The following is a 24,547-nucleotide window of genomic DNA, read 5'->3' on the forward strand; positions in this document are numbered from 1 at the left end:
TGGTATTTCAAATCCTGGTCCCTTTATGTCCAGCTGGTGGGAAAAGAGGAGAGAGAGACAGAAAGCAAATAGGAAGGCGGCAGCGGGGAATGCGGGGGAGAGTTGGAAGCGTAGCACAAAATGGGAAGAACTAGGGATAAATGGATCCAACGGACAGAGAAAAGTGGGACAAAAGTAGAGGAAAGTATGCTTAGTTCTGGTCCCGTCAGATGTTCCAGTAGAGACTTTATGCAGCCAGGGGGAGGTTTTCCCTTACGAAATAGCCTGTAGGAAGAGGTAATAAAAAATACAAGCACCTCAGTAAACGACATGAAGATTAAAAAAAAAGAAAATCAAACAGAATACTAGCAAGAAAAAGAAAGCAAAAATACCTAAGAAGTATCTGGATTATAAAGGCAGGAGTAAAAAATGAACAAAAAGCAAGTATTCTGTGGGTGGCTTCCTGCCAAGGACAGATGATTTTATCTCTCTGTGCTGCAGTTCTTCCCACTGCAGAATGGAGCTATGAATGCTCTTCCAATTATTCAGAAATATTTGAAGTCTAGGAGTTGTTTGGATTGCTACTAACACTGAATAATGTAGAGTGGGAGAGGTTTGGTGTAGAGATGGAGTCATTTTGGGACTATCAAGACAAAGGAAACAGCAGAATGTAACAGCGCTACTGAGCTTTAGGGAAGAAAATTAGGACACTTTTAATGAAGATGAAGAAAGCATTTACAACATATATTAATAAGAATCATATTTGTATGCAAAGGCTTGATTTGACATGTAACTTAATTTAGCATTTTCCCCTCCCATATTTAGAGAATTTTGGTTTTAACACTTTGAAGTTTAATACAAACTTTTTTTGCTTTGACTTATCCCTCCCATTCCCATCTCCAAGCTGGAGGTCATCAGCTTTGTTTACCATCTCTGAAAGAAAAATCCTCAGAATAAAATATTGTCTTTGGCTGTCTGGGCCAAACACACACAGTACATTTAGGGAGTCTGATATTCTGCGGCAAAGGCAACCACCATCTGTCTGGTAATCTCACATCGTGCTTCTGGTAGACACGTACAGAGATGTACAGACTACACGAGAAGCTTTGTATGGAATCATTTGGCACATATTTGTGTCCTTTCTTGGGCTGAAATAAGTTTATGAAATGGCTTCCACTACTAACAGCTGAAAATCATAATAATTTCTTTCATCTCTGACACCACTGAAAACCACATGACTATTCTCCATTGCAAAACTCTGATGGTCTCTGTCAGTTTCTCGAAACTTTGGCTATGGTTGTATCTTTCTTACCAATCCCTGCACTATCTAATTTCATATTTACCTCATGTGTTCATATTTACCTCAAACTCTTGGATGATGCCTTATTTTTTGTTCAGCACCAGTAGGTTTTAAACTTCGCTTGAGTCATGGCAAAGTTTGGGCCATGCTTGGAAAAACAATGTCAGAAAAAGTTTGGATGCACTTCAGATCTCTCATATTTCAAACAGTATTTGGCTGCAATAAAGACAACAAATTGTGACCAAAGGATTTTATTTTCAATGCTTAGGAAACTAAAAAAGATACAACAGATAAGAAGAAGTATAAAAGCATAAGGTTGTAGTTGCATTTGTACATGAGCAGCAAAGCATTGAAATACCCATATTTTTGGAGGAATGCAGATCTGTTTCTTTGTCTCACAGATAAGTATGTGCAGAACTGTAATTAAGGATGGAATTTCTTCTGAACTCCACTCTTCTGGTTGCATGGGGAGACCTGCTGGTGGTTTTGTTTAATGAGAATAGTCCCACAGAGTTTCTGTCTTCAAAACTCTGGGATTAAAAAATAAAGAATGCAAAAGCTATGAATACTGAGGAGGCTAATGTTTTTCTTATTCCACTGATTTACAAACCAAGTGTGACTACTTGTTGTCTGGAGCTGGCCTATGGAACTGTCTCACCAGTATGAGGTTTGAATGAAGAAGTTGATGACAGTGTTTCCTGATAGTCTGCATGGCTGCCTGGCTTTGGGATCTACTCATTGGCTTGACTTAGATTTTTATGTATCCCTCATGGTGAGAAACACCTGGGTGTCTTCTAGAGATGCTTAAGTGTGTCTGTACAGCTGCAGCATGTGGCTTATTGCATTCTATAACAGAGCTCCATCTTAGTATGACTGAATTCAAGATGCTGCATAATTCTAATCGATGAAGACAAAGACAGTTTTCCGTTTCTCTGGAAGTACAAAGAGTTGATGGAAACTAAAGTAGTACTCCTTTCTACGGGATGACAAAATAGCTACTAAGTGCTTTTAAATACTCTTGCTCCATAATGAAGAAATTAGGTCATGCTTCATGAGCTATGCTGTAAGGGCTGAGCAAAAATGATGGTTTTTATGAACACTGGATTCCCTCCACAAGTTTTAGTTCTGGCTTTGTGATCCTTGTGATCATTGTACTGGTACAGCTTATGGTCAAGCCAGGAATGAAAGGATTGCCAAGATGCACAACATCAGATAATTTCAGGTTTGATTGACATGTCAGAATCTATCTTTATATTGTGGTATTAGGGATTGCTGTGATGTTACTTTCAGTTAACTAACTATGACTCCATGGCCAGAGATTTTAGGATGGAAAAAGATGTCTATTCCCTCTATTTATGAAAAGGGTAAAGTGCTGTTATGCACAGCTTCACTGGCAGAAGAGAAATTTGAGAGGTAACTGTTCATAGTTGTACATGTTCTTGGAATTTAACAGAAGTGTATTCTTGTAGCAAAGACTTCATTTCCATGCTCCAAGACATTCTTTTCAAGGTTGCTGCAGAGATCCCATTTCTGGGGTCTCTGTTCCAAGGACTGAACTATGGGTGGGTGATGGTAAGAACCACCTTGCAGTGGATGTACCACAAAGGGTAGTGGTACCTTCCTCACCTCTCCCACCCCTCAGGGAAGCTAGGACACTGAGTAAAGGAGTGATGCTCACAAAGTAGTCTAAGCAAGTTGGTCTTCCAAGGACTAGAGACAGACTTGCCAAGAGAAACCTGGGCTGCTGCCCTGCCTTGACATGGTCTGTGAGAGGTGGTGAACCTGGTATGGCTGTGGGACAATATTCAACTCAAGGGAAAAGAGTCAGAGAAGTCTTTACTAAGGGCATTAGAAAGGTAAGAAAGGTATGAGAGTGATACTTTTTTTACCTTACATGCTGTATTTCAGTAGAGTGTCTGTTTGGTTTTCTCCTTGGCCTGAGTTCATGATTGTATTCCCCATCATCTTCTTAGGACTTTTTTTCTAAGTCTTTGTGTACTGGAATGTGAGAATTGATGGGGGGAATAGTCCTAGGGGAGGAACACTGAATTTCCCCATATTTATGAATTAGTCCAAGCCTACAATCTATCAGGAGAAACCCCCATGGGTGCCAACATCTGAAGGGCTCATGGGAGCCCAAGGGTGGCCAGCGGCAGACTGGTAGCAGTGCAGCTGGGGGATGCTGAGGCAGCTCTTTCCCTTCCCAGGCTGTTCAGTGTGGCACGATCTCCAGACAGCTCCCCAGGGCTTATCTCAGGGACTGGCGACACCAGGCTTAGTGCAGCCCTTCTAAATCATTGTCTTCTTTTGGGGTGAAACTTCACAAACTAACTAAAGACCAGAAGTGGAAAGAGAGAGCACTTCAGGAAATATACTGATTCTGGTTTTTCCCTCTCCTTGCATTCCTACCAGCAGCTCGGATGGGACCTGACGACTCCTTTCTGCTGCCTCCATGGAGGGAGGGTGCTCTTGTGCCACAGCAAACTTTGTCTCTGTTAAATCAACCTTAGAGGCTTAAAATACCCTTCTAAAGGATCTTTTGTCTCACTGGTGCAGTGTCCTGTATCCCTGGTGCCAATCACATTATGTTGGTTTTGCTTGCCACTTTTGGGCTATCTTTACAGCATTTTATTTCTGAGGTCCTTTGCCAACAATCCAATCACACTGTTACCTCCCTATTGGAACTGTGAAAAAATATTTTAGAAGTGTATTATTCTCTCTTTAAACCCAGGCTGTTCTGCAGTACTTTCAAGAATGGGAGAAACTAGTGAACTGACAAGATCTAGTTGTTTTAGATGAGGGGCTTTCTCCAAAGTTTCAAGTGGGCAGGAAACACAGCTTGTGGGATATAAACATGCATTATCTCCATAAGCTCTGGCTTTCTCTCTCAAGGTACAAGAGAGAATGTTGGGAGGGTTTAGTTGGAATACAAAAGTACAGAGTACCTCTCCAATGATGGCAAGGTACTAAAGTAGAACTTCATACATAAAGTATAGATAACATATATGTATATACTATATTGATTTTTTATATAAAATTATTCACACATCTGTATTTGCTCATCTATTTATTTTTTAACTTGACCACTTTCCGGGAAAGAAAAGGAGAAGCTCAGTTTCTAGCAGAAGAAAACCCACAGCTAACAGAAAGATTATCTATCCCATTCTTCAGTATAATGAGATATAACTATTCTTCTCCACCACCTATAAGTGTACAAAAACTTCCTTTTTACTGTGGTCATGTGGGGGAAACACTTATGGCTCTGTACATAAAAACTGGAAAAGTGAATGCTGTATTTCACTGCCCTCTACCCTGTACATTCTTGTATCTGTTGCAATGATCTTTTCTTTGAAGTTTAAGGTGTTGTATGTTCAAAATGAATGCTGGAGGTATATAAATATATATAGGTCAGTATGTGCCTTTCATAGATTTCAATATAATCTATGCCCTGTATTCTCTAGGGAATATTTGACCTGAGACTGCACAAAATTTAAGAGATTGAAATCCCTTCAAAAAGGCAAGTGCTGAAAATTTATTACATCTGTTTCACCTTGTGGGAAAATTATGTGGTTTACAGAAAATCTAAAAAATTAAATTAAAACACACAACATGCTGGAAGCAGGTTGCTTCTGAAGTACTTGGAGTGTTTTCTTCTGCAACTGCACAGCAGCATGCCTGGCCAAAATATGACTGAAAATAAAATAATCTGGAAAGCACAGACAAAAGAAACAGAAAAGTGATTTAAGTTCCAAAGTTAGTGCTGAAAAAAAGAGTGTCAAACAAAGCCAGCCACTAATTTTATCTACTATCCGAGCAATTTTAACACAGCTATGACAATATTAGGTGGCTTACATAGGTACCATACCAAAACATTAGGATGGAGTGAACAATCATGGGCATTTAATGTAGCTGCTGCTCAAGAAAGGTCTGAATAAGAGACACTATGGGTGCTGTATAAAAATGTTTTCCTATGACACCACTCATACCCTTCCCTGGCAGAAGCATCACTCCTTTTCCTCCCTCTGTCTCAGCTCTCAGGGTCTTTGCCCTATCCACTGCTGTGCCTGAGCTCTTTCTCATACAGCCAAAGAGCAAGATCAGTTTCTGTAGCCAAAAACCAGGGAGGGGTGAAATAGAGCTGGCTGCCTGAGAGGAGGTGTTACAGCAGCACCACCAGCACTGTCCTCCCTCCAGCTGGCCTCCGCTCCCTCTTCCCCTCACCTCTGATGTATGGCACTGGGGACAGAGGACACCGCTCCAGCAGGCACCAGGGAGTCCCTGGGTACCAAAAGGGCTGCCTGCACATCCAGCTGCCACTGCTGCCCATTCACAAATTGCCCTTAGTTAGAGCACGTGGTAAATAATAATTCTTAGCCTGCTACTTATAGATGCAAAGTGAAATACCAGGATGGGCTGAGAAAACCTGTCCCACAGCAGCCTGTACCCAGCAGCCACAGCCCTCTCCACAAACGTTTGAAATACAAATTGACTGTGTGTCTTTCCTCGTAACCCAGCAGTGACTCACAAATAGCTTATTTGGTTCTTCATTCTAGTGGCTTTCCTACAATGAAGATAATGTGATTTCCCTACAATCCCATAACTTTTCCATTTCCTGAAGGTATAAAGGCAATTCAGGTTACATGATGTGAGATATTGGAGCACTGGACGCTGTCCAATTTAAAAATGTCCAGTTTAAAATAGTTGTCAAGGATTCCTCTGTAATTATGGGAGAGATGGGTGCCTCAAATGACTCATTTTAGGAACCATTTTAAGATGAGGAAATTGCATTCTGGAGAAGATGATTGTCTCCAATGACTGTGCAATGTCGGTTGTTAATGATGTGTGACTTTCAGATGATCCTCACTGGGTGGCATGAATGTCCATTCTGTGTTTGCCCATCTGAGTCCTGTGAATGTTCAAGGTTAGTTTCAGCTAATTCTTTAAATATCAGAGGGTAAAATTAATTAAGAGGCTGATTTGGAAAACAACAAAACTAAACAGCTAACTTTTCTAAATATTCTCTACCCAGTGTCAGGCTGTGCTCTTAGCCTCAAAGTTGAGTTCTGATGTGGGTTTTGTTATTTGCCTGATTGCACCCAATATTTGAATTGAAGACTGATGCAAAGGTTCAATATTTTGCCTTTGTGTGGTCAAGTGGTGCAGTTCCCTCCACACAACATGGTGGTCCAGCTCTTTTCCTGTCTTCTTACTACTAATGTAACTGGAGTATGTATTTTTGTTGTCTTTTATGTCTATTGGTGCGTGTATGCTGTAGAATTGTAATTTCAGCCATGTAAAAATCTTTTGTATGATTATTGCATAGCTGCCTCGTAAATTCCGACATGACAAATGTTTTAAGAACAACAGGGTGGGATTAATTCACATCATAGACTAATCTGCTGCCAATGTCCTTTTAAAAAGTCTTTTATATCACTCATAAAAGAGGGCATCAAGCAATAGAAGAAAAAAAACAACAGAGACAAAACTGAGAAGAAATGGGGTTCTTTTTAACATTAAATGGTGTGAACAGATTTTTCCCCATATTTCTAGACTGACACTGCTTGGCATATATGTTTCAGAACAAATTTGTGTTGTGATCGTGCAAGCAGGTTGTTTTGAGCCAAAGATCTCAGACAAGTAATTTTTTGACTGCAATATGGCGATAGTTAACAAAGTGAATTTAAAGAAATAATGGGAATGATCCAATAGACGATCTACTGTGTATGTATCTAAGCAGTATAAAGGCAAGTGACATCATTATATCCTAACCATGTAGGAAAGAGTTCTACTGCCAAAAATACTTCTCTGGCTAATGGAGTTGTACCTGGAGGTTTTACCATACAACAACAGCTTAAGCACTGGAGCTGGCGTGTGCACGAAGGCACAGGAACATGTCCTTCGTTCTGTGGGTGCCCCTTGCATCTCCAGGAGCCTCTCACGTGCTGTGTGTCTGTGCAGCTGCTGCGTGTGCTGCTGAAAGCAAAGGAGACAGATGCTGTGTGTGAGGCTAAGCACACAGCTGTGAAACATATCGTGCTATCAATTTTAAAGCACTCTTGAAGAAGTGATGGCACAGAATGGCTTTTAAAAATAAGTGCAAAAGATTAAGTGTCCTAAGTGGAGGGCAACAACAGGACTAAATAATAGTGACAAAACTTTTTATGACATTTTCTAACTACTAAGCAGCCTTTTCCCTATCTCCAAGATAGCCAGGCTGTGACATTCTTGCAAGCTAAGCGTGGCTTTTGGCATGGGACACCTTGCAGGAAGACTAAATGCTGCACAAGGAATAATGCTCTCCTGGTGTTAATTAAGGAAGAGGTCCTTCTTCCCCATAAGTGAGGAATACCAGTGTCCTGGCGTGAAGCTCAGGGTTCCAGATTTCCATGCTCATTGACAGGGCTTCAGTGCAGCTTTTTGTAACGCTTAGTTTCTCCTCCAAATTTCAAACTGAGAAATTATGCTCTGGTTGTCTGTTTTGCTACACTGGTTTTATTTGGGCATGATATAATCATTGTCTGTAGCTGTTACAGCGTTGCTGTTTGTTCTCTTAGCACACAAAATGTTCCACCTCAGAAGCAGCTGCTTTTCTGGGTAAATACTGCCAGCATACGCAGCACATGAAGTCCTTTAAAATTCCACACAATGAAATGTCCTGTATTTTGAAAAGCTGTGTTCTTGTTCTTTTAGGCCCCAAACAGGAAATATTTAAGCACATTTTCAATTAAGTTGCAATGAAGTTAGTGTAATTGATGTCCATGTTTTTAGCATGTGTTTCTAATTAAACACATCCATAGATGCTGTCCTGATCTGAGGTCTTTGAGCCTGCAAAGCGTGAAAGACAAAGCATTCATATTTGGCTGCTCTGGGTGTTTGACTACATACATTTGAAAGCAATCATCATATTCCCTCCTTCCTTAGCACTAGGTCTTAGACCTGAACTGGGAACTGTAGTTGTACCTACAGAGTTCCAGTCTCAAGGCTATGGGTTGCCCAAAGCAGTACTGGAAGGTATGGTTCTTGTTCTTGTATGTTACACACACAATAGTCAAGCACACACATTAAAAACAACTGAAGAAGCACTGGAGGAGAAGGTTTCACAAATTAATTTAATGCTCCTGCATGCTGGTTTGAATGGACACACCACACTCTACAGGACAGAGAGCTGGTTTAAGCCATCACTAGTTTGCTCTGGCTGGAAAAAGAAAAAAACCATTCACAATAAAGCACTAATTTGGGCTGAGCAATGGTAAAATGTTTTCGCAGCATAAAACAGAGGTACTTTAGACAAGTCATTCAACACTACACCAGGAGGAAAGAGAGCAGGGTGCTCATGCATTAGGCACTGGTTTCAGTTGCCCATTCATTACAAAGTTGGGTCTCCACGATAGTCCTGCTGCATGAAGTTTGTTGAACTTTTACAGCTTGAGATCACTAAAAGAAAAGTTGAATCGAGGACTAGATTAATCTCAATGTATATTCTGAGGTACCTGACTGGTTGGATAAAAATGTTTCTAAGTGCAAACTGCATGCTTGAATTGAATTTTGTTTATTTAGTCTATTATGTCAAGTAAGGAATATGACACTTTTTCTAACCTTTTTTCACAGGCTTGCAGAGGAACAGATTTTCTTCATCATCTATAGCTAATGACAGCAGAAATTATTTTTCAAAAAGAAAGGCAGGATCTGGTTGTGTTTTTGTGAAAATAACCTGACAGTCATCTCCTGGTTTCTTTTACTGTGCTATTCATCTCAAGTTTTGAAGAGCTCATCAACTTGTAAAAAAATCCCCCACGAACAGAAGGAGATTTCGGCATCTTTCTCCTTCTCTGGTTTTTTAGAGAAATTTTCTGTTGTGTTTTTAATTCTGAACTCTGAATAGCTGGAGGATTAAGGATTCACCATATTTCTACATTTTCTTCTCAAAAGGTGTGAATGTTGCTGTTTGAGCCATTCTGCAGTTGCTGACAATCATGTGCTGCAGCTGAAGCCTGGATGTTGCAGAGTGCTGCCAGACAGGCACAAGGCTTGAACTTGTGGATTTTGACAGCTCCACTGTCCCCAGGAAAGAAGGTGCCATAAGAAGCTGCTGCCCTCTAGCTTGGCCCACAGGTGGCCTTGATAGGTCTTACAGAGGGTTTTGACACAGAGGACAAAACCGAGAGGCTGTTGAAGGATGTGCCTGTAAAACGTCAAAGAACAGACAGTAAAATATGACAATAGCACTGCTGAGGACATTCAGGCAAATGTTTGTACAATGATTAAGCAAACCAAACACTAACTCACTGATTTTGTCATAACAAAGTAGAATGTGATGTTTGTCACTTTACTGGAGAATGAGCACACTGCAGGATCCCAAAATGTTTTGGCATCTGACCATATAAAGAACACCATGTTTGTTACCCTTGCAAAAAATCTTGCTCTGGTTTCTCAGGGTAGTGGCAGCCTTAGCTTATGTACCTACTGTAGTTCCAAGCACACTGCTACTGGAGCTCCAACTTGCTCTCTTCATAATTTTCATAACAGGGCTGAGTTATCAAATACTCCCTCACTGACACTTGACACTTCCTCGTGACACCCTTTGCCACCTTTTGCCTTCCATCCTCAATTCTTTTGAGACCAGTTCTATGATTTTTTTCCTTTCATTTTCTTTGCTATCAGCTGTAGACTTCAGCTTTTCTTCCTTTTCTTCATGGCTCCAAATAGCCAAGTTAAAGCATCATATAGGCAGTTAACCATAAACACACTCTTGGGAATACTCCAGGGTTTGTGATCTTGCTTGCAGCAGGAGGAACATATTTGCAATGCCTCCATTTCAGAGAAGCTGAACAAGCTTCCAGCCATTATTACATGACCTTAAGCCTTGTAGGAGTTATTTAATATTGTAATTATTTTGCTAACACATGACACAATGCTGTAGTTCTTATTTAAAAATTTTCTGCTAAAAAACATCATTGTTTATGAATTAATTTGATAATACTTGCATAAATAGAATCGTGACTTTGCTTGTAAACTATTTAGCCTTTTTCATAGGAGGTCTTAGTGTTAAAGGCTCCTACCCACCACATAAATCAATTTCAGTAGTTCCTCACCAGGGAAGATGCCCCCAAGGAATATCAGCTTGTTGTACTTTTTGAACATGTGAAGTGGCAAATTCTTTGCAAGCAGAGATATCATTGATCATTTTTGCCCTCTATCTCCTCCACCCAAAGCTTCTGACATTCGTCTCAAATCTGTAAGTCCCAAATTATCTACTGAGTGGTTGTATATATGTACTTCATAAAGTTTTACACTTCCCAAGAGGTGATATTACAGATCTATCTTTAACTGGCTAAATATTCCACATTAGACATGTAAGGATACCATGGCTGGCTCTGTAGAAGTTTCCTTTGACAGAATAGGGGGAGCTCCATCCTGGCACGAGATGGTCAGGTTTCGCTATCTCCTGTTTAAAAACATGTACTGTAATTTTATCATTTTGATGGTGTTGATGAGACTCCTGTATACCTCAGTGTCTTGAGTTATATCTCTTAGGCATGTTTTATAGTGCCTAAGTAATGTGAGTCTTTCAATAACTTTCAGAGCTCCACCGTGTGCCCTTTTGTTTAGTGGGTAACATCAGTGTGCAGAGAGTTGGCTCCTGAAGGTGGATGAGCGGAGGGGTGAAGGGGACCCCAGCATGGGTCATGCCCTCACCAGTGGGTGCTGTCCCAGTGTCTGATCACGGTGGGCAGATCTGGGGGCTGTGACAGCACCCATCAACAGACCCTGACATGGCAAGTGACAAAACAGGGCCAGGGACTATCCAGGTGCTTCTTTCAGAAGCAAGAGGAGATGGAACTAACTTAATGCATGGCTCCAAAATCCACCCAGACCCAGAGGCAGGACTGGAGACAAGCTGCCGTGCCCATCCACGAGACAGGCTATTTATGGCATAGGTCTAGTGCTTTCAGGAGGTGGGGCTGGAAGCCAGCACTGGAGCAGTGACTGGCCACCCCAGGCTGAACTGAAACGGGCTCCTGGGCTGTGTAGTCCTAAGAGAGGCTGGTTGGGAACAGCAAGGCCTGTGGGTGACCCTAGCACCATGACAGGTATGGGGGCAGCTGACACTACTGCCAACAACATTACTTGTGATTTTGCTTTATTTACTAGCTGGGTTTTCTAGGAAATAAGGCTCCCACCATACCACTCAATGTGGCATGCATGTGTTTGTTCATATTCACACCCCTTGATAATTTTCAAACCAGCTGGCAATTAGCCAGCTAAAGTTGGTAGGAATCACAAGGTGTTAATGACATTCCTGCAAGCTTCATGAAATCACACGGCCCTGTTGCATAACACCAGCTGAGAGAAACACTGCTGGGGGAACACAGCTCTAGTAGACACTTGAGAATCCGCTGGAGACAGAGTTTTCCAAAGAAGAAACTTTACTCCTCTCAGGACACTGGCTTTGAAATAGAGTTCTGTGGGAAACCATGCACCCTTTGAGCTGGCACCTGGAGTGACGCATTTGGTGGGCACTTCAGTTTTCTCCCCTTGCCCCTGCTTTGGCAGCAGCTGGCTGGGAGCAGCCGACCGGTCTGGTCAGCCCACATTGTTCTTGCTTTTCCCTCCAACATAAAGGTACATTCATTATTCATTAATGTTTGCAGCTCGTACTTTTTGTACATTTACTTGTTAGGAAAGGAATAAGTGGCAGCAACAGGTTTTACTGAGAAATCAGGAAGAGGAAGCAATCTATGGGAGTAATGCAGGATGCCAAAGAGCAGCTACAAACCTTCACATTCAAACTCGTGCTTGACAAGGAAAGCAGCTCTTACACAGCACAGTTCCTCTTCTGAAGGGGGAAAAAATTCTCTGTCCTCTCACTGCAGGAGGGTAAGCAGCATTATTGATAGTTTAAAAAAAATCCGTAAGACATCAGGACAATACATGCAGAAAGACACACAAGAAGTAGCAGTGCCCCAGTGTACAGGAGGAATGAAAAAGAAATGCTGCCCTCTTTTTTTGTGGGCTCCCATGAGGCTGGGCTTGTATCATGGAGAAGAACAATCCATCCGGTGTCCAGCTGGAATCTCAAATAACCATCTCATTTTTCTTTTCCAGTAACAGGGCCAGTTTTGTGGCAAAAAAAGTAGACATAGAGGTCCAGAGAGAGAAGAATTGTTAAACCCATGTGTAAGTGCAATTGCATTTGGCTGAAAAAAATTAGAATGAGTTTTCTTGAAGTAGGAGAATACTTGAATATAGAAGTTGAAGGCTGAAGATGTTTCCAGGGACAACTCATGTACCTCTTTCCCACTGGTACCTTTATATTTTTATGAATATGTGTCATAGTGGACAAACATAATATTTGCAGAGTGCAGAAAAATATTTTGCAAGTGTGCCTAAAAGGTTTTTGACTGACGTGGTACAGTTTGGTTTGTCCTCAAAATAGATTTTATGCACTCTGCCATCAGCTTACAATTGAGATTATTTGCACCTCGGAGGACATCTTCTCTATGGTTTTTAATACCTAATAATATGCCAAAAAATCATAACTAGCCCTGGTACAGTGCCCTTCTCTGTTCCTTGTCACTCAACTGCTGAGCTTTGGGAAGCCTGCCAAGTCCCTGACAGCAGCTTCTTCTTGTGGAGCAGAACTGCACAATTTGATGAAGGAGAAGAGACAGAGTTTTCATATTTTACCCTGATGTCAGCAGCAGAAACCTTCAAAGTGGAGGGCTACTCCCCAGCTGTGGGCTGAGTTGCTCAGGAGGTACCACTCCTGTTGCATTGTCAACTCCATCAGGGTAGGAGAGAGTTCTTTTTCTAGGCTGGGTGCACTGAAGAGGCGCCAGGGCCTCCCACCCACAGCCCTCATTAAAGAAAAATAACAACAGCACAAAGCCCAAGGATTGTTTACTTATTTGTAGTATCTCAGCAACGGCTACTCTCTATCATCTGTTTTTGCTTTGGTGATTTCTTTTTTTATGAAGAAGAAATGCCGCATGTTGCCACACAAGTCGCGAACCTCCTGCAGCCGGTCAGGGGCTGCCCGCCGTGCCCAGAGCAGGGGCTCTGCTCCCCAGCTGCTCGACCTGCCTTCGGAGGAGCTGCCACAGAGCAGGACTTTGCAATTGTTCTCTTTGCCCCAATAAATTGAGTGTTCGCCTAAAAGTTCAGCCTTGTGACACTGGGTCAGGCAGGACAGCGACTTTTGGCTGAAGCAAAAACTAACAAAGTTAGTTCTGGAAATGCCCAACTGGTTCATTTCGACATTTTCAGAAGGAAACATTGAATTTTGGAAGGCTCGATCCTTGGGGCAACTTAGCAACAATGCAGAGAAGAGGGAGAAGGTTGCACATCTTGCAACTGTATTTTGGTGTTTACAGCACTTGTCTGAGTGGGTAATTAATTACTTTCTATAATTTGGTATGAAGCTTCAGTTAGGAATACTGGGTGAGCTGCACTCCAGTTCACCTTTTCTGAGACAAGTTCCTAAGAGATAAACTGCCCAAATTCAAGCATGTTGCTTTTTGCAGTAGAGTCACAAGGAGGAATGCTGAATTTTTTTCTCCTTGGTAAATACTGCAACAAGCAAACTTTGCTGATTAGGGATATAGGCTCAGGGAACATGTTCTCAGGATTTTTAAAGTAGTTTGGTATATCCAGCCTTAAATTTTTTTTCTGTTTTTTCTGTTTTTTTCTGTTAAAGTCCTTAAAAATCAAATAATGCATCTGGGAAAAAAAAAAAAAGTCAAAATAGCTCTGAGTCAAACATTGAATTTAAAATAATTTCCAAGAAAGCTGTACTACAGGTTAGCAGAGGCAAGGGTTAGCACTGTATGAAGGGTGAGCTAGCAGGTTCTTTGAGATGAAAATCATGTTATTGCATTTCTGTCTTCAACAGATGGCACCTCACCAGTAAAGCTCTGCGTGAGTGCTGAGCAACTCTTTTCCAGTAAAATAGTTGTAAAACCTTAATGAGTTGTGGAGGATGTTTCTGGCCTATGGAAAAAGCTGTGCTTCTGCCTGTGATGGTGAGTCTGCCAAACTCCTGTGGAGGAAACCAAACCAAACAAGAAGCAGGAGAGCTCTGTCTCATAGCTAGCAATAGTCCAGAGAGGATGGCAGCACAGTGTGATCATGCTAAGCTCGGTAGCAGTCATTGTTAAAAGATAAAAAATGTAAGTTGTATGTGGGCATCTCTGGCTGTTGTTTTGGACTCCCATGCAGCCCTCAGCGATGTTGCTGTCCCTGTGCAAGGCACTGCACAAACACAGGGAAAGAGGCACTCCTGGCCTGGAGACCCACAGCGACGACACACAGTAGCGCAGATACTGGGTGGTTTCATTCCTCTTGTGTTAGATTTCTTGTCTCACCCAGCATTTCACTTAGCCTCGGGCTGAGGCAGAGACTGAGTTTAAAGCACCTGGGCATCAGTGCTCTGACCTGCAGCCATGTGTCAGGAAGACTCAGAGGAACACCACAACAGCAAGAATGACTGAATGAAAAGTCTCTCCACAGGCAATTTCTGTCCCAACCACCAGGGCACAGGGGATTATTCCTCTCCCTCCCACACTCCACCACACAGCTTGCTCACAGGCTCCTTTGTACTTGCTCCCTTTGGTTAAGGGACTGCCCTGATCAGGCTGGTGGGACAAGCTCTGCATGTACTGGTGTAATTGAAAATGGTAAGGAGCACAGCATGAATCGTCCCTGAGCACTGGAAACAATACTTACAAAATCACTTCACAGTAGTTGTAACTCAGCTTGCTGGAACTCCAACAGCTTTGAAGACCAATGGCAACTTAAAAACCCGTCTGAACAAAGTGCTTATGCTCTGCCACATTCAAGTCTACCTGTATTTCTGATCTGCAGCAAAGGTAGTTTTAAGAGAAAAGGAAGATGTCAGTGCTTTCTGTACAGAGATACATGAGTGCCTCTCCCAAAGGAGATGGTGTGAATATATGTGATGATTTTACAAAGGCCGAGAAAATGGAGGGCTTAATTTTCTATTATCAGCCCACTTTAAGGAGCATCATGGAGGAAAATTATTTAGTAACACATTTAACCCTCTGGCTACTGATTTTCTCATGCAATATAGATATTCAAGTTAAGTGTACAATCTCAGGTGGCCTCCAGGGCTGAAAATCCTCAGGATATCCACACCATCCTTTTACACTAGCAGTCTGGAAATGATGCTGAATTCTTCTGTATTTTGTGAGCAAACTTGGGGGGAAAAAACTAAACAAAAACTGAAAACCAAAACAAAAACGTTTGGTGCCCTTGCAGCCCCAAGTGCTGAACTTGTCTTTCTGAAATGCTGTGTCAACAGCTCTTCACTCACAAGCCCATTATTTTTATTGGCCACGGCTCTTAGGCTGGTGTTGACAGGTTAATTTACAGTAACAGTGAGAGTCACCTTTACTCACTACACCCAAAAGCACAACCCACACCGTACTTGAGTGCCACACTCTCGAGAGCAGGAATGTTGGGGGGAGAGAGAGAGAAAGAGCCTTAGTGAAGGCTCGTGCAGGCGCTCGGGGACTTGTACAAAAGAATGCTCTTTTGGTGAAATAATTTTTGCCAGCATATGCAACTTGAGCAGGAATGGTTGCAATTATTTCTTACCGTGCTTGTTAGAGAGGACATATGGGAAGATTAGCCTCAAGAATGTCACTCTTGGACATGGTCTTCTCATGGGGATTACGCCACAGGGGTTTTTTTTCTATTCCTTTTCCTCTTTTCTTTTTCCCCCTCTTTTCAATACATCAAATTTCACAGAGAGAAATTTCCCTTGGTAACATGTACAGATAAGCAGATCTCAGAAGATATGTTTCTTGGGGTTTACTTTAAGGACTTGTTTCCCTTTTGCTCTTCTCTTCTATCTCCTCTCCTCTCCTCTCCTCTCCTCTCCTCTCCTCTCTCCTCTCCTCTCTCCTCCTCTCCTCTCCTCTCCTCTCCTCCTCTCCTCTCCTCTCTCCTCTCCTCTCCTCTCCTCTCCTCTCCTCTCTCCTCTCCTCTCCTCTCCTCTCCTCTCCTCTCCTCTCCTCTCCTCTCCTCATCTTCCTTTTTTCCCTTTTATTTTCTTGTCTTCCTAAACAAGTTTAAAAGAGCAACCCTAGCAATGGGTAAGGAAGTTATGGGCTGGGAGAAAAGCCTTTTCTCTAGTTTGTAAGGTTGTAGTGCTGCTGACATGGTACAGATGGTGAAGACTCCATAACAAAGCCAATGGAGAACACATACATTGAACAAGTAGGAGTAGCAGCTAAGTGAGAGAGGTTAAGTGCTGCCAAGAGGCAAATTATGCCAGGTTGCAAACTGACAGACCTTTCATCACAGGGGAACTGAAAAAAACCCAAACAAAACAGCGTCTTTCTAAGTGGTTTGTGTTTTCATAGTACTGTTTCTTTTTGTTAGTTTGATATTTGTTTGTTTTTTTTTTTTTTAATAGGACTGCCATGTAAAACCTTGTGAATTAATAGTTTTTTGATTGTAGAACTACCAGATAACAAAACTCTTGCAGTATTCTTCAGTCTAACTCTAAAGACTCACCATGTTCTGGGACTACTTACCCAGCACAAGGCACCACCAAGGCTGGACCAGATCAGTCTTTTCTACTCTCAGCACTGGTGGACAGAGTGCTGCTGAACCTACAGCCCTCAGGTTCATATTCTGTTTTGGCTACATGACCATTATAGAATCCAGAAGACATGCCTCTGAGGTTGTGACCATAATGGAATTTAGGGTGTTTACACTCTGCTGAAGTGGCCCTATGAGTTTGAAATGCACTCTTTTCAAGAAGAGCTGGGAATGCTCTTCTAGTGCATGCCAGGATATCACCAGCCTTCTTGGCCTCAAGGGCACGCTGCTGCTTGTTGTCCCCCAGGTCCTTCTCTGCAGAGCTGTTTTCCAGCAGATCAACCCCCAGCCTCTACAGGTGCCCGGGATTATTCATCCTAAGGTGCAGGACCCTGCATTTACCTTTGTTGAATTTCAGGCAGCTCCTCTCTGCTCATCTCTCTGACCGGTTGTGGTCCTTCTGAAGGGCTGCATAGCTCCTAGGGGATTTGCCACTCCCCCCAGCTTTGTGTCATCAGCAAACTTGCTGAGGAGGCATCTGCCCCTTCATCCAAGCCATTGATGAATAAAATAAACAATACTGGGCCCAGTATTGAACCTTAAGGAACACCACTAGTGACAGACCTCAGTAAAACCTCTTCCTTGAAAACCAGGCTGCTTTAATATATTTTAACACAGACACCAGCAAACTGATGGCCCCTTGAAGCCATGCCACAGAAAGAAGTGGTATGTGAGAGACCTGATTAGGAAGAAAAGACAAAACTTTGGTCTCCTGGGGTAGTGTCATGAAGGCAAGAAGGCCAGGACTAACGGCACAGCATGTCATGTGTAAGAGCTGCTGCAGAGCCTGTCTGGGCTTGTAAAGGCAGAGAGTTCCTTTGCTGATCTGTATCACTTCTGTAGCTCTGGTTGCAGAGGCCTCTCTGTTTCCATGGCCAGGGGATGGAGATGTTCTCACAGCCTCCTTTGCACTGCTGTAACTCAATCTCTGTGTGATAACAGACAAAGGCACACACAGAGACACTGAATCAGAAAACCTCTTCTCCTTGTAGCCTCAGTCTCTGCTACACCATCTCTCTTGCTCACAGCAAGAATGCCGGGGAGACAGAGTTAAACACACACCTGCACATCAGCACAGGAGGATGCTCCCCTGCTGTTGAGACTGTCCAAACTGAAGGCAAAGGCAGTAACAGAGCTCTCTTATGCAAGGCAATAGCCCTTATAGATTTAGGATGAAAATTTCCACTCCACATCTGCGTTCCATGGCCTACTATGGCAAAAGGGCGTAATAAAAGCAGAAAAGCTTTGTCTGCTCTCAGACTGACAGCGAGCCAAGCAGGATCTGTCACTGTCCCTGCTGTCATTGCTGCTTCCATGTAAGAATGTGGGGAAGAGCATAGGAGGGACAGATTACATGGTCCAAGCAGAGCAGCCCACCATGCTGCTGCCAGGATGTTCCTGTGCTGCTGTAGAACCTGTCACCTACCACGTGAAAGGCCATGGTGGGTGATCAGTTCAACAGCAGCCTGGGATCATCCCAATAGCCCCTCAAGCAGAAGAAGGCACCTCTAGCCTTGCAGAGAGGGCTCCAGCCTGGCTGAGTCCTTCCAGGGCTGCCAGCCGTGGTTGCAAGGGGTTTAGGAGCTGCCTTGAAATGGGAATGTGCGGCTAGTGGGAAACCCATGTTTGAAAAAAGTGTGTTGGGCCCAAAATGTTTTTGTCACTGATCTCACAACCAGCCTTGGGTTGGAGGGCTGAATATTTAGCATCCTGTCATTCTGACACACATCCAAATGCTCTGTTCAAATTCAGAGCAGAAATCTCTGACAGAGCTGAAGATGGTTATAATTTTTATTTTGGTCTCCCCACGTTCAAGGCTACACCCCTGTTATGCATTTTTCCTGAGGAGAGGAGCAGTAGGCTGATTAGTGCTAGACCAGATAACTAAATTATTTCTGTGAACTGAAAAATAGACTTCATAGCCAAGTCCCTAGTTTAGCAATCTCTAATATCTGTGACAGATTGTTAAAATTAACATCTTTGCCCTGGTGGCTTTCAAGCAGCTAGAATGTTACCTGTTTTGCCTTGCACTTTGGATAAATCACCTTCTGGAACACAAAAAAACATCCCTGCCTCACACCATGCTGGAATCTGTAGCTGTTTCCCAGTGAAGAAAGAAAAATGTGATTGATATTCCCTTCTTGGATTATGGCTGGGGCTCTTCCACAGCAGCAGTTTCATCTACAGGTAAGGTGAGGCCCAAACTTTTGTCACAAGGTCACATTGGAAAGTACTGTGGCAGTCTTTTAGTACCTGCTCAGGAGTCTCCCATTCCCATAGTCAACAAGCCCAAAGAGCCAAAAGGAAATTTTCCATCATCTAGAAACCTGGTGTTGCTCAGTAGCCCTCTCAGTAATGCTGGGGCACATGTTGGGAACTCTTTGATACCAATTTCAAGAAACCTTTCAGTATCCTTGCTGTTCTTGCTGCTGGAAAAGGGCTTGCTCTGGTCTCTTGCACCACTATTCCACCTCTATGACACCCATGTTGTGACTCAGGGGCAAGAGAAGCCCTTTTCTCTTTATTAAACCTCTTACTTTCTCCAGAATAACACGGTGATTTTAGTGGGAGCTTCAGACAAAGAAGAGTAGCATGACAGAAAGCATTACAGCCTTCATTTGGATAAGCACTCCAGCTGACACTGCAGGTCTAACTAAACAGCACAAGAAAAGTACAAGAAGAGAAAAATTTCAGTGAGTGAAAGCAGTTGGGAAAGACAGCAAGGACCTGACCTCTTGACCAAATCGGAGGCACTGCCTTTTTTCCTTCTGACCTGTTCCACATTGCTCCTGCCCCTGCTTGCTGCCATTCCTGCTGTGCTGGAGGTAAAACCCCTGGCTTCAGGGGGCCAGAGGCTGAGCTACCCTGCTTTCCAAGCTTCTCTCTGCTCCTAGCACAATCAGAAGATAGTGCAGGCATTACTTTGAAATATGTCCGCACATAATTGACTGAGAGATTCAAATGTCAATAGCAATTGAAGCTCTCCTCTCAGATGTCATTACAGTCCTTAATAAACAGTCCTTAAAAAACTCTTACAATCTTCTTTATTACTCTAGGAGAGTAAAAACCTCAAACTCCCAAATTTTTGTAAGAGGCTATTACTTGTCACAGTCATATATCTCATATGTCTTTGCTCTTTACACAATTATTTTAAAGGCTAGTTTGTTTATAAGGGACACAAAAGAAAACCAGAAATGTATGACTTATGCTCTTCAAAAGCAGTTATTTATAACTGTACTAATTGTTTTGTTTCCTTAAAAGCTGTGGGTCATGGCAACACAGCTGCTTTTGGTCTGGCTAATAAGCCTCAGTTTGGGACTAGTGTCAGGGTAGCAAGTTTTCAAGCCTGTTACACACAGCCCACCAGTAGTGACACAAAACCTTAATCTGCCTGCTGTGATCTGCTGAGAGACTGCAAAGGTAGAAATTTATTTGTGCTTTGAAACACACCTACTCTTTTCCTTTCAAGTATTTCATGACACATTTTCCCTTGATTATACCATTAACACACAGGAGAGGATGAATTTGTTAACCAATACCAGGATTCTTCTGTAACCTTTCAAAAAGGCTCTGCCCTATCCTGCAGGAGTCAGTAACTCACAGGGACTTGCTGCCTGTCAAAGGCATTTGTAAGCATTGAAAAATCAACCTGGTATCTCAGTGTCATTTAATGAGAAATATTTAATTGTTTCATGCAAAAAATTTTGATTTTGCAAAAATGCCGATATTTTCCTGTTAGATACTCAATCATGTATTCATTAATAAGAGTGATCCCCACAGAACAAGTGTGCAAGCTGTGTCTGGCTCCTGACTTGGTTATGGAGCAGAGACAAAAAGCCATTTGCTGGATAGTAAATGTAGCTCACAGTTCACTGACAGAACAAACGGCATTTTAGGCCAAATAAACTAGACAAAACCCAAGGATTCAGGGAAATTGTGGTTGCTGTAACTGTGGGACAGTGTAGTGGCTTGCACTAGAAATGGTAAAGGCAGGGATACTGCTCTTTTTTTTTTAAGAGATCCTGCGCACAGAGTCTTGTGGAGTCAGAGACATGAGCAGGAAAATCTTCTCATCGTCAAGGAGCACACAGGGGTAGTGGGAGTTTGGATACTGTAATTAACATCTAAAGCCAGAAATGTAGTCCTGAAGGTTGAAGCTCACATGGTAAAAAGAATAAGTTAGTGAATGAGATTAGCAGTGACCAGCCCTGCTAAATATTTTTGTTCCACATGTGATGGTGAAAAGGGCAAAGATGTTACCTTGAGGTTGATTTTAGAATTACTCCAATATCTCTTCCTTTTAGGGTCATGGTAGTTCTCAGACCAGTATGTGGCTCATCCTGTTCAATATTCTACCTTTAAAAATACAGTCAGCAGTAGACACTTGGTGACAAAACCTTGCCTTACAAAAGCAGAAACATTTGTGTTCCCTCTCTTCAGGTTTATTCCTTCCCACCAATATTCAAAGCCATCTAAATCCTAAAGTAAAAGGTTTAGTGTCTCCTTTGGATTTTTTTTTCAGCGCTATCTCTTGTATTTTCATTCTTCACATGGCTGCTTTTTCACAGCACTAACAATTTGAATATTTCTGTCTCTGAGGAACATCAAATAGATACTTTTACTGAGGTCCTCCAAAATTTACCTGAATCTTCTTTCTGGTCATTAAAATAAGTGGTGCATTTCTTGGATGCTAGGTAAGAATTAAAATTTGCTCTGCCTTTCCCGTGTCACTACTTTGCAATTATCTCAAGAAAACATCTAATCCACCGATTTAAGAAGAGAGAATTTTGGATAACATTGTTAATATCACCACATTGAAAAATAACTCTTTATGGATCCTGGATTTTTCTTCACTCTGCGGTTTTTGCTTCGTAGCTGGATTCTGTCTAGTAGTAGGAGAATAGCCATATACAGAATTATTCTATTTGATTATTTTTATTTTTCAGTTAAAATTTTTTTTCATTATTATTGACCTGTCAATTCAGACTGAGAGAGATCCATGTGGTTGTCTGATATGCAAAGTTCATTGCCCAATGTCTTGGTACCCACTTACTGCAATTGATTTAAATGTTGGACATTTCCTTTTCCAACCCCTCCTGCTTGCACTTCTGAAAGGGCCAGTGCTTTTAAAACAATAGTGATAGGAAGTGTATCACAGCACTCACAAAAGGGAGTCCTACAATTAGAATTTGGCTAGGCAAAATGCTGCAAGTAATGGAGCATATTCCAGCTTTAATGTCATCATCCTGGAGCCATTAGGAGGGAAGATGGACCTGACTGGACATATCCATGATAAGGATAAAGGCAGCCCAAATGAAAATGCTAAAGTGCAATGCATTTTGCCTTCCAGAAGAATGTGATGCATGCATACCAAACAGTAATAAAGGAGATTGGGCTAGATCATAGGAATGATTTTTAATGTGCAGTCAGCTACACACTGAATTATGTTACCTGGGGAAACTGAGGAATCTCCATCATTTGAGATCTTAAAGACAAGATTCCATAAACATGCCTGGAATAGTTTGGGCATAACTGGTCCTTCCTTGGAGCCAAGTCAGAAAACCTTTTCAAGTCCTTTAGTCTGTCTGTTGTTTAAAGATCTCCTCATGATCCTCTTGTGATGCCACCGTCACAAAATCCTGTTTGCTGCTTGCTTGGAAACGGCTTGGTTTGTAACAAGTCCCCTCTGTTACTGCTGTGACAAGGAATTCTTTCAATGGCTGTGCTGTTTCCTAACACGGGCCCTGGATTGTTCCATATACAAAACATATTGCTATAAAATTATTATTTCTGCGTAACAGGTCATGATAACACCTATTTTGTGATTCTTTTGTTTCACTATTAATCTTTGATATGGAACCAGCCCCATCCCTCTGAGAAGCTGGCTTGCTGCTTTCTATTCTCCAGAAAACTTGGCTTACTTTGTACTCCAGTATATTTGGCCTTTGAAAGTTGGCTTGCAGTTAGCAGACAGAAGCAGGGTCAGAATTAGTTCAAAATAAATTAATAGTCAGAAGTTCTAACTTGCTAAGCTGCGTGCAATCCACCCTTCAAAGGATATTCACCAATTGCTGTAATTGTTCTCTTCAAGGGCTTCCAAAAAATCCTTGGACAAGCTAATTAATGCTGTTTTAGATATATGTTAAGGTATTTGACCTGAGAGTTTAATTCTACAGTTTAATTCCATAATGATTGTAAATGGTAGGACTGCTGCATATTTAAAAGAACATTAGTGTGAATTTAGCTAGCTGTTGGCAGTTTAACAGTGACTAACAGATATTAAATAAGCATGAAATTCTGGTGGTGAATGACACTTTTATAGGGGCAAGGGCTGGGAGCTGAAGGCAGGAGAAAATATTGCAACCATGCATGGTGACCTTCCCTTTTCCCTGGATTTTGCAGAGTCTTTCTACAACTTTCCCATCATCAGGACAAGCCTGAGTTGGTGGAAGGGCCTTGTCCTTGCAGGCTTGGACAGCACATGATGAACTTGGTGGGATTGGAACTTGTTGATGTGCTGAAGTCATTGACAGTCCCTTTCTGATGTCACTGACACCAGGATTTCCCCAAATAACTGAATATTTCAGCCACTCACAGATAATCACATCCTCCAGTGTCAAGAAAGAGGTCTGTAAATTCTATCCTTTCTTCTGCCAAATTTTTTCTTTCTTTTCTTTTTTCAAAGTGGATGTCAGAAGAAATCAATTGCCAGAGAACAGAAAAGAAAAGAAAACAAGTTGATCCTTTTATTGTTACTGTTCAAAGGCGTCTCTTTGTTTTAGAAACAAAAATGGTAGCAAGTGACTTTTTTCCACCCCTCAGTGGCTACATAAATTTCTGCTACTAAGGGACAAACATCATTGATTTGACCGACTTATTCAAAACAGGTCACGGAGCTACAGCTTGTTGTGTCAATTCTCATCATACACTGATGTGGCAGGTTTTATGAATAAAATATGGGCTGTTGCTGTCTGGGAGGATGCCACATCTTAGCTACCCAAAACCCTCTGTCCTTGAAGAGCAAAGCTTTCAAAAATTAGGACCATGTTTGAATCCAAGCTGTACAATATGCTTTTCAATGAAGTGTGATATATTGTTTTTAGCTGAATAACTTTCTTCTCCTCTTCTCCCCTCCCCCTGTCCCTCCCCTACTTAGGGGGAAAAAAAAGCCATGCCATCTTAAACTAAAGCACACTTCAGTCAGTCTCCCTGTGTGTGCTCTGTGCCAGCAGCCACAGCAATTCTTTCATCTTGGCTTCAAAGTGGTGCTGAGAGGGGGAGGGGGGCATCTAATGAAAGAAGAGAAAACAAACAAACAAACAAACAAGCACAAAACGGGGGAGGAAATGAAAAATAGCAGTCTACCTTTCAAATCTGAGTGTTGCCTGCAGGCATGCTCTGCAGTGGATGTTGCACTCAGCTTCAGCCCCTTGTATATTTTTTTTTGTTATTGCCACTTCCCATGCTGGGAAGATTCTTGTCATCCCTCACATATTTTATGTGCAGAAAAGGCTGCCCTGCCCTGTGCTTGGTGATTGAGGCTGTGCCCCTGGTGTGCCACACTATCAGTGGTTCCCAAGGCTGCCTAGCCTGGGAAAAGCTGCATGGAAATGGTCCAAAATCAGCATTACATGCATTATT

Source organism: Camarhynchus parvulus, chromosome 3 (genome assembly GCF_901933205.1).
Source record: "Camarhynchus parvulus chromosome 3, STF_HiC, whole genome shotgun sequence".
Taxonomy (NCBI): domain Eukaryota; kingdom Metazoa; phylum Chordata; class Aves; order Passeriformes; family Thraupidae; genus Camarhynchus; species Camarhynchus parvulus.